Genomic DNA, 9,134 nt, shown 5'->3' on the forward strand with positions numbered 1-9,134 from the left:
ACACCTGGGCGACGGTTGGGAAATTCACGGAACTAGTTCCCCAAGACTCCTAACAGGAGTTTGCTGCCCTTTTGGAGGAAGGGAAGAAGGTGGCGAGAACCTCTCTCCAAGCCTCGCTGGACACAGCCAACTCTGCAGCCAGGACTCTGGCTTCAGGAGTCGCCATGAGGAGAATATCATGGCTTCAGGTGTCAGGCCTTCCACCTGAGTTACAACAGACTATACAGGACTTGCCCTTTGACGGCCAAGGCCTATTTTCTGAAAAGACTGACCCTAGGCTGCAAAGCCTAAAGGACAACAGGGTGATCATGCGCTCGCGGGGGATGCACACACCGGTGACTCAGCGCAGGTCCTTCCGTCCTCAGCCTCACCGCGCTTACCGCCCACCTAGGCCACGACAGGACTTTGGCAGAAGGCACAGCCAAGGCAATCGCAGACGGCAGTCTGGACCCCACGGTGGTCAAAATCAGGGGCCCCCCAAACCACCCGCGAGCCCCAAACCAAACTTTTGAAGGCACGCCCGAGGACGGCGTACCAGTTGTTTCCCAGGATCCTTTTCCTCCTTTTTACAACCACCTCTCCTATTTCCTCCCTGCATGGACCCAACTAACTTCGGATCGTTGGGTCCTATGCACGGTAGAATTCGGATACCACCTCCAGTTTATTTCGTCCCCCCCTCCAATCCCCCATCCTCGTCCCTCTTCAGGGACCCCTCTCACGAGCAATTCCTCTTGCAAGAGGTACGGACGCTCCTTGCCATGGGAGCTATAGAGGAGGTACTGAAGGACTCGAGGGGCAAGGGGTTTTATTCCCGTTGTTTCCTAATCCCCAAGGCGAAGGGAGGTCTGAGACTATCCGACCTGTGAGGACTCAACAAATTCATGATAAAGTTGAAGTTCCGCATGGTATCCCTGGGGACCATCATCCCGTCCTTGGATCCCGCAGACTGGTATGCCGCCCTCGATATGAAGGACGCATATTTTCACATTGCTATTTACCCACCACACAGGCGGTACCTCCGTTTTGTGGTCAACCGTCAACATTTCCAATTTACGGTCCTTCTGTTTGGCCTCTCTACAGCCCCACAAGTATTCACAAAATGCATGGCTGTAGTCGCCGCCTCCCTCCGTCGTCGTCAGATACACGTCTTCCCGTATCTCGACGATTGGCTCATTCGAGGGACTTCCGAGACCCAAGCCACCCGTCATGTGGGCATCGTCAAGGACCTATTCAGGCGATTAGGCCTGATGATCAATATAGAGAAATCCACTCTGGTTCCCACACAGAGAATAGACTTCATTGGGGCCATCCTGGACTCCAATCTCGCCAGAGCCTGCTTACCACAGCCTCGGTTTCAGGCAATGGTATCAATTATCCAAAGCCTACAACACTTCCTGACAACTTCGGCTCGCACTTGTCTCGGCCTCCTGGGTCACGTGGCTGCCTGCACGTTCGTGACCAAACATGCCAGACTACATCTCCGTCCCCTTCAAACTTGGCTCACCTCGGTATACCAGCCGGGCAGAGACAGCATAGACACGATCCTCACAATCCCCCCGAGCATCCTAGGCTCCCTGGCCTGGTGGCTGACGCCCTACCTGGTCTGTGCAAAGATGCCATTCCACCCGCCTCAACCTTCAATGGCCCTGACAACGGACATGTCATCTCTGGGTTGGGGTGTCCACTTCGAGGATCTCCGCACTCAAGGCCTTTGGTCAGCTCAGGAACTGGCCTTGCACATCAATGTGCGGGAGCTGAGAGCAGTCTGCCTTGCATGCCAGGCATTTCGAGAACATATACAAGGCCGTTGTGTCTCAGTGTTCACAGACAACACAACGGCCATGTTTTACATAAACAAGCAGGGCGGATCACGTTCCTCCCTCCTTTGTCAAGAAGCTATTCAGCTCTGGGACTTTTGCATAGCCCACTCTATCGACCTGGTAGTGTCTTTTCTCCCAGGGGTTCGGAACACTCTGGCGGATCACCTCAGCAGATCCTTCCTGTCTCATGAGTGGTCGATTCGTCCGGACGTTATCCATTCTGTTTTCCGGAAGTGGGGTTCTCCCCGCATAGACCTCTTCGCCTCCCGCGAGAACAGGAAATGCCAGGCGTTCTGCTCCTTCCAAGGTCTCTCCCCAGGCTCCATCTTGGATGCATTTCTAATACTCTGGACGAGCCATCTGCTTTACACCTTCCCACCATTCCCGCTGGTTCACAGGGTCCTGCTCAAGCTCCGCAGAGACAGAGCCCACCTGATCATGATCGCTCCAACGTGGCCGAGGCAACACTGGTACACCATGTTGCTCGACCTGTCGGTGGCCAACCCAATCACCCTACCTCTTTGCCCGGATCTCATAACTCAGGACCACGGCAGACTTCACCACCCAGACCTGCAGTCTCTTCACCTCACAGCATGGTTGCTGCGTGGTTAAGCCAGTCCGAGTTACGTTGCTCTGCCTCGGTACAACAAATACTCCTGGGTAGTAGGAAACCTTCCACTAGGTTAACATATCTGGCCAAGTGGAAGTGTTTCTCCTGCTGGTGCGACCAACGTAATGTTGTTCCCACTGAGGTACCAGTTCCTATCATTTTGGACTACCTCTGGTCTCTAAAACCGCATGGCCTAGCGGTATCATCAATAAAGGTGCACTTGGCGGCCATCTCTACCTTCCACCCAGGGGAGAGCGGCCGCTCGGTGTTCTCGTACCCCATGGTTTCAAGGTTCCTCAAGGGCTTGGAGCGTTTATACCCACAGGTGCGCCGCCCCGCCCCAACTTGGGACCTCAATCTAGTTCTAGCCAAACTTATGGCTGCTCCCTTCAAGCCACTAGCAACCTGCTCACTGCTGTACCTGTACTGGAAGACAGCATTCCTCGTAGCCATTACATCGGCAAGACGAGTCTCCGAGCTTCGGGCTCTCACGGTGGACCCCCCGTATACAGTGTTTCACAAGGACAAGGTACAGCTGCGACCACATCTGGCCTTCCTCCCTAACGGCCTTTCATATCAATCAAGATATCTTCCTTCCGGTCTTCTTCCCAAAGCCACACTCATCACGCCGGGAGCAGCAACTGCACTCCCTAGACGTCCGTAGGGCGCTCGCATTTTATATCGAGCGAACAAAGCCCTTTCGTAAAACACCCCAACTCTTCGTCGCGGTGGCAGATCGAATGAAGGGCCTACCGGTCTCCTCCCAGAGGATTTCATCTTGGGTGACATCGTGCATCCGCACCTGCTATGACTTGGCTCATGTTCCGATGAGCCACCTTACCGCACATTCTACCAGGGCTCAGGCTTCATCTGCCGCCTTCCTGGCTCATGTACCCATCCAAGAGATATGTCATGCAGCTACCTGGTCCTCAGTCCACACCTTTGCGTCGCATTATGCATTGGTACAACAGTCCAGAGATGATGCGGCATTTGGCTCAGCAGTTCTACATTCTGCGACATCTCACTCCGACCCAACCGCCTAGGTAAGGCTTGGGAATCACCTAATTGGAATGGATATGAGCAAGCACTCGAAGAAGAAAAGACAGTTACTCACCTTTGTAACTGTTGTTCTTCGAGATGTGTTGCTCATGTCCATTCCAAACCCGTCCTCCTTCCCCTCTGTCGGAGTAGCCGGCAAGAAGGAACTGAAGGGCCGTTAGGTCGGCAGGGGTATATATCCGGCGCCATAACGGCGCCACTCCAGGGGGCGACCCAGCCGGCCCACCGAGTGTTGCTAGGGTAAAATCTTCCAACGAACGTGCACGCGGCGCGCGCACACCTAATTGGAATGGATATGAGCAACACATCTCGAAGAACAACAATTACAAAGGTGAGTAACCATCTTTTCTTTGTTCTTACTGTGGAAAATTACAGCAAAATGGAGTCTGCAGTCACATGGGCAAGTTCCTGCACACCCTGCTGAGTTACAAGGCATATCTGCCTCCTCTCAATGGGTCAATTGTGTAGCTGATGGTCCTTAATGGGCCATCAAGCAGGCTAGGCAGAGCTAACACCAACTTGTCTGGGGTGTCTCCCAGAAGTACAGCACAAATTTGAAATACAGACAGGATAGAGCCAATATTCATAACTTCAACTACAAAATGATAAATACATATAGATACCATAATCATAACCAGCAACCCATAACCTGGTCTTAGACACCTTATATGACCCCTTTACATAAGATTTGGTGCCACTACAGGACCTTGGTTGCAAACCATATTCTATATGGTCCCATTTTATATCAATAACGTCACACCATTATGATCTGATTCTAAAGGTAAAGGTAATAATTGGAGATATACCAATCTCCTAGAACTGGAAGGGACCTTGAAAGGTCATTGAGTCCAGCCCCCTGCCTTCACTAGCAGGACCAATTTTTGCCCCAGATCCATAAGTGGCCTCCTCAAGGATTGAATTCACAACCCTGGGTTTAGCATGCCAGTGCTCAAACCACTGAGCTATCCCTTTGTTTTGTGCTTGGCTCTAGCAGCTCTCTGATCTCTGCAACATTATATTCAATGGCTCCTACTACTACATGCAGGTCTGTGACCCCCTAGGATGGGGTTCACTGATCACTGGGATACTGAACCTAGTGTGCCCTCTTGGCTTGGGATGGAAGTTTTCTGATCTGTGGAATTTCATGCCCAGTTCTTGTCTCACTGAAGTTTTGTTTGTGCCCTGTATGCAAGGGAGTGGAGGAATATGTATTTTATTTCCTTCCTTAAAGTGAAACATAGTGGTAGATAAGCTGCATTTTTAGTCTTAGCTCAGAAAATCAGAAAGGGTTAACCCTACAGCAATATTGGGGTATTTGTCACTATAAGGTATTGCTGTTGTTCTGTCCTGGACACCAGTGTCAGCCTTTAGTATGGGAACACCTTTAGAAATGGGTTGGCTGCTCTCTCTCTTGCTGTGTCCTGTCCTGCTCCTTCCTTTCTCTCTTACTTTAACAGTAAAGTGCAGGTTCCTAGAGCTTTGAGTGACAGGAAGGACTGCAATTGGCAAAATAGCACTAACTTTTGTTCTCCTACCTTTGCAGACTCCCCTTGTCTTACCTACTGACCAGGTTCTTGAAATGCCCACAGTAATTATGGTAATATTCTTATTCCCCATTCTCAAAGGCTCATTTCCAAAAATGTTTTTCCCCAGGGTTGGTCTTTACCCAAAGGTGGATTATATTTTTATTTTAATTTTTGAAAATTTTAATAATGGAAGAGAGAAAAAATATACAAAAAAATCCTCACCCAACTTTTTTAGACCCTGCCACAGCCAAAAAATTAATACCTGAAGAGTGAAGTTTGGCCTGGACATAGTCCTCAGTAAGAGCTAGCATGTACTGAACATGAACTAAATAGGTATGCACAACTAGGCCCTGGTGTGCGTGCTTCAGGGGGACTCTGTTCACTTGCAAGAGTCCATCTGACTAAGGTTCAGGGCTCTAGTCAGTAAAGATGCACTGATAGGTTGAAAGAACTTACAAGCTGTCCTGGTGAAGCCTGTGAACTCACAAAGCAGAACTCTTGTAAGAGCAGGAGTTTCCACATTTTATCATGACAAGAGTGGCCTGTGACCATCTCCCTTTCCTTTGGCAGTAAAATTACTCTCTGTGGCAACTATAGTAGTTGCTTACATGAAAAACAATTATCAGAAAAGTACTTATTCTACTTGCATCTTCTTTTAATGCAATTTAGTAGCTGGAAATAAGGATGGTCAGCATGTGGTGGCCAGTCATCTCTCTACAGACTACTAGCAAATGCTCCGTGGATCAGTTTGGGAAGTGCTTATGTAGAGCATGAAGCTCCAGAAACTAAGCTCTGGATTTTTCCTTCTGCTTTTTCACCCCTTCCCTTCCTTAAAAATACCCTAGAACCTTTAGTTCATTTAATGTTAAAGCTGTTCTGTTAACATCACAAAAAGTCAGGAAATGCAAAAGTGAAGATTCCACTGGTATGTAGCATTCAGCCACATGAACATTCTATTGAAATGTTAACTTCTGCATTTCCTGACTTTTCATGTTGTTAACTGTGCAGCTTTATCACTGGATGAACCACGTGTTTTTCAGATATAATGGCTAGTGTAGTGTATTACTACCTGCATTGTGACATGTCCCATAAAACACACAGGTTGTGCTACAAGGAAAAGTTAATGTGACTATTGGAATAAGGCCCAAGGCAGCACAAGTCATTTACTAGTCCCAGTAATACCTAAGAACAGGTCAGTCTCTATTCTTATATTGAAAAACTATTTGAAGGGACTTTTTTACAAACAGCAATTATCACTAATACTCAGCATTTGTAGTGTGATTTGCAAACATGAACTCATTCATCTACTTATTAAAAGAAAAGGCTGAGAACTATATTTTACCTGTTCAACTGGGCCTTAGATTTACTGCATAAAATAATACTCCAGAAAGAGAAGCCAGTGATAGAAGGTTCTGCCAGCAGAGGGCGATAGTATCAGTAATTGGACAATTCACGAACAAGAGGATAGATACACTGGAAATAAACATGCTGCAAGATACTGGAGGGTTTCAGCTTGCTGCTTAAGAGCATTTGGGTTGAAAGTTGGCATTCACTGCCTTTGCTGGAGCCTTGGCCCTGCTCTGGATATTAATAAATCATCACAAATGACTGGTTTCGCTGAGCAGTTTTGTGGTTGTTGCACTTAGAAGGTAGCAGATTACAGCAAATGGCCGCTATACTGTTCTGAGGTGGCAGTCCCCAGCTTCTCCTACAGGACTCTGTCTCCTAAACTCTGGCAGATTAGCTATTTCAAACACTGCTGCACAGGACAGGACAGTCCTGCTTGGCTAATAGGCCCTGAAGGAAGATGCAGAACCACAGGCCAGTGTTTGTGAACTGCAAAAAGAAATTGTGCAGGTAAAACAAATGATGTGTGAGGCACATACACATGACTGTGTGTCAGATCACACTCTGTGATATTTAGTACCTTTATAAGGTGATTCACAGATAGAAAACATTACAAATCTAAAGAAAACCCTACCAGCCACAGAGAAAACATTGTTTTTTGTTTAAGCAATAGATGAAATGCTGCACACAGGAGCAGAAGCCCTGGCTTCTTGGAATGCAGCCTAAACTACCACCAGATAAAGTCATACAGAAAGGTGAGAGATCCTGAGATTGTCTCTTACTAGGTGTCTGTGCAGAGTCAATTCTGATTGGGCCTTTTTACTTTAGGCACTACAGCAGTATAAATAAATAATAATGAATTATTTTCCTTGAGGGGCTCCCTAATTCCTTTCTATCCTATGAAGATTCCCCTGAGTCCTTTCTCTGGACTCCAGTCTTGTGTCCTATAATTCAGATTTTTTTATACCATTGATCACAACATTCTTTAAATTTCACTGGAGCAGATTGTCATTCTTCCTGGCTGTTCATTTTCTGTTTTTTGTTCTTTTCAGCCCATTGGACTATGCTTTGTTTTATTAGACTCATGGCTGATAGGTCTCCAGGTTCCATCTATGGGGTGAAGCCCAACACTGGAGTCATGCCCCTTCAGAGTACTGTTACTGGTTGTCGTATGCTGGTACCATTGAATGGTTACTCAAGTTTTGTATGGCATGAGTTCAGAGGAAGCACTCTATTCCATCTCTTCTTGTTTTCAAGAGTTCTTGGTGTTATTCATTGGATGGGGCTGCTTCTGAAGCCAGTTTATAAATTTATTTTGATTCCAGACATGTATGTTGTGTATCATTGTTATTCTGTATCACATTTCTTACATTATAAAGATTTTGTGTCTCCCTGCATAGAATTTTTCAAAACTGTTAAGATCACCTCTTGTTTTATTTGTTACACTTATATTTCTGTATTTCTGGCTCCAGCTGTCTCTCTGAGCTGGAATCTAGTGTAAGTAGAGTGGGGACAGAGTCTACTCTCCTTTTGAAGATCAGGGGACATCTGTGTGTCACAGGAGGGACAGGCTAGGGCCAGGAGAAGCAAAGGTGACTCTGAACCACATTTTCATTGCCTGGACTCTTGGCTTGGTTGGGAGCAAGTGCAGCCCCCACAGGTATTCAAATTTATGGGAGCCCTATGCAGTCTGCTCTGAAGTTCAGAATCTTCATAGCACTCAGCACCTTGGAGCCTCCCTTCCCAGGACATCTCTCCATACACATTATGCTATGGGATCAGTGTAGGGTGGCTGCATGCTGCTCTTGTGCCAGAGAAATTCTTCCCCAGCCTGTTGTGATTTCTTTAAATCCCTTCTGTGCTATCAGAGCAGCATATAGGGGGCCAGAATTGGCCCTTGAGCTTATACATTTTTCATTGTCTAAGTCAAACTGGTAGACATGTCTGTTTTCTAACAGGAGTAGGAGTAGACAGGATATTTTACCTCTGAATTTGGCACTGGTATGACCACTGCTGGAATACTGTGTCCACTTTCTGGTGTCTACTGTTCAAGGAGGATATTAGTAAATTGGAGAGGTTCAGAGAAGAGCCAGAAGAATGATTAAAGGATTAGAAAACATGCCTTATAGCGGTAGACTCAAGGACTGCAATTGGAGTTATCTTAACAGAGAGAGTTAAGGGATGACTTGATTACAGTCTATAAATATCAATATTTAATAATGGGTTTTTCAGTCCACCAGAGAAAGGTATAACATGAGCCAGTGACTGGAAGTTGAAGCTAGACAAATACTGAGTGAAATAAGGTGTAAAATGTTAACAGTGAGAGTAGTTAACCCTTGGAACAACTTACCCAGCATCAAGGTGGATTCTCTATCACTGACAATTTTAAAATCAAGATTGAATGTTTTTCTAAAAGATCTGCTCTAGGAATGATTTTGTGGAGGCCTGTGTTCTACAGGAGGTCAGACTAGATGATCAGAGTGCTCCTTTCTGGCCTTAGAATCTATGAATGCAAAGATTTTTAAACACTTAATATTTGAAACTATTTACTTGAGTTTCAGGTCTGCACATAGTCTGGAACTGTGATCCTGTATTAATCACTGCCATGGGATGGTGGATTCTGACTACCAAGTTCTGTAACTAGACTGTGCATTACATCCTTTCCATTCCAGAAATAACAACAAACATACTACAAAGGGAACACTGGAATCTAATAATAATAATAATAATAATGCCAATACTGCCCTTTCCCACACACGTGATCAGAAGAAA

General features: G+C 46.4%; 1 long non-coding RNA gene across 1 annotated transcript in view; it reads left to right on the plus strand.

Annotated features, from left to right (window-relative positions):
- The window catches only part of LOC123346374, a 99,316-nt gene that overhangs the window by 37,518 nt on the left and 52,664 nt on the right, over positions 1–9,134 (plus strand). The gene's annotated exons all lie outside the window — the stretch shown is intronic.

This window comes from Mauremys mutica, chromosome 12 (genome assembly GCF_020497125.1).
Source record: "Mauremys mutica isolate MM-2020 ecotype Southern chromosome 12, ASM2049712v1, whole genome shotgun sequence".
Lineage (NCBI taxonomy): Eukaryota > Metazoa > Chordata > Testudines > Geoemydidae > Mauremys > Mauremys mutica.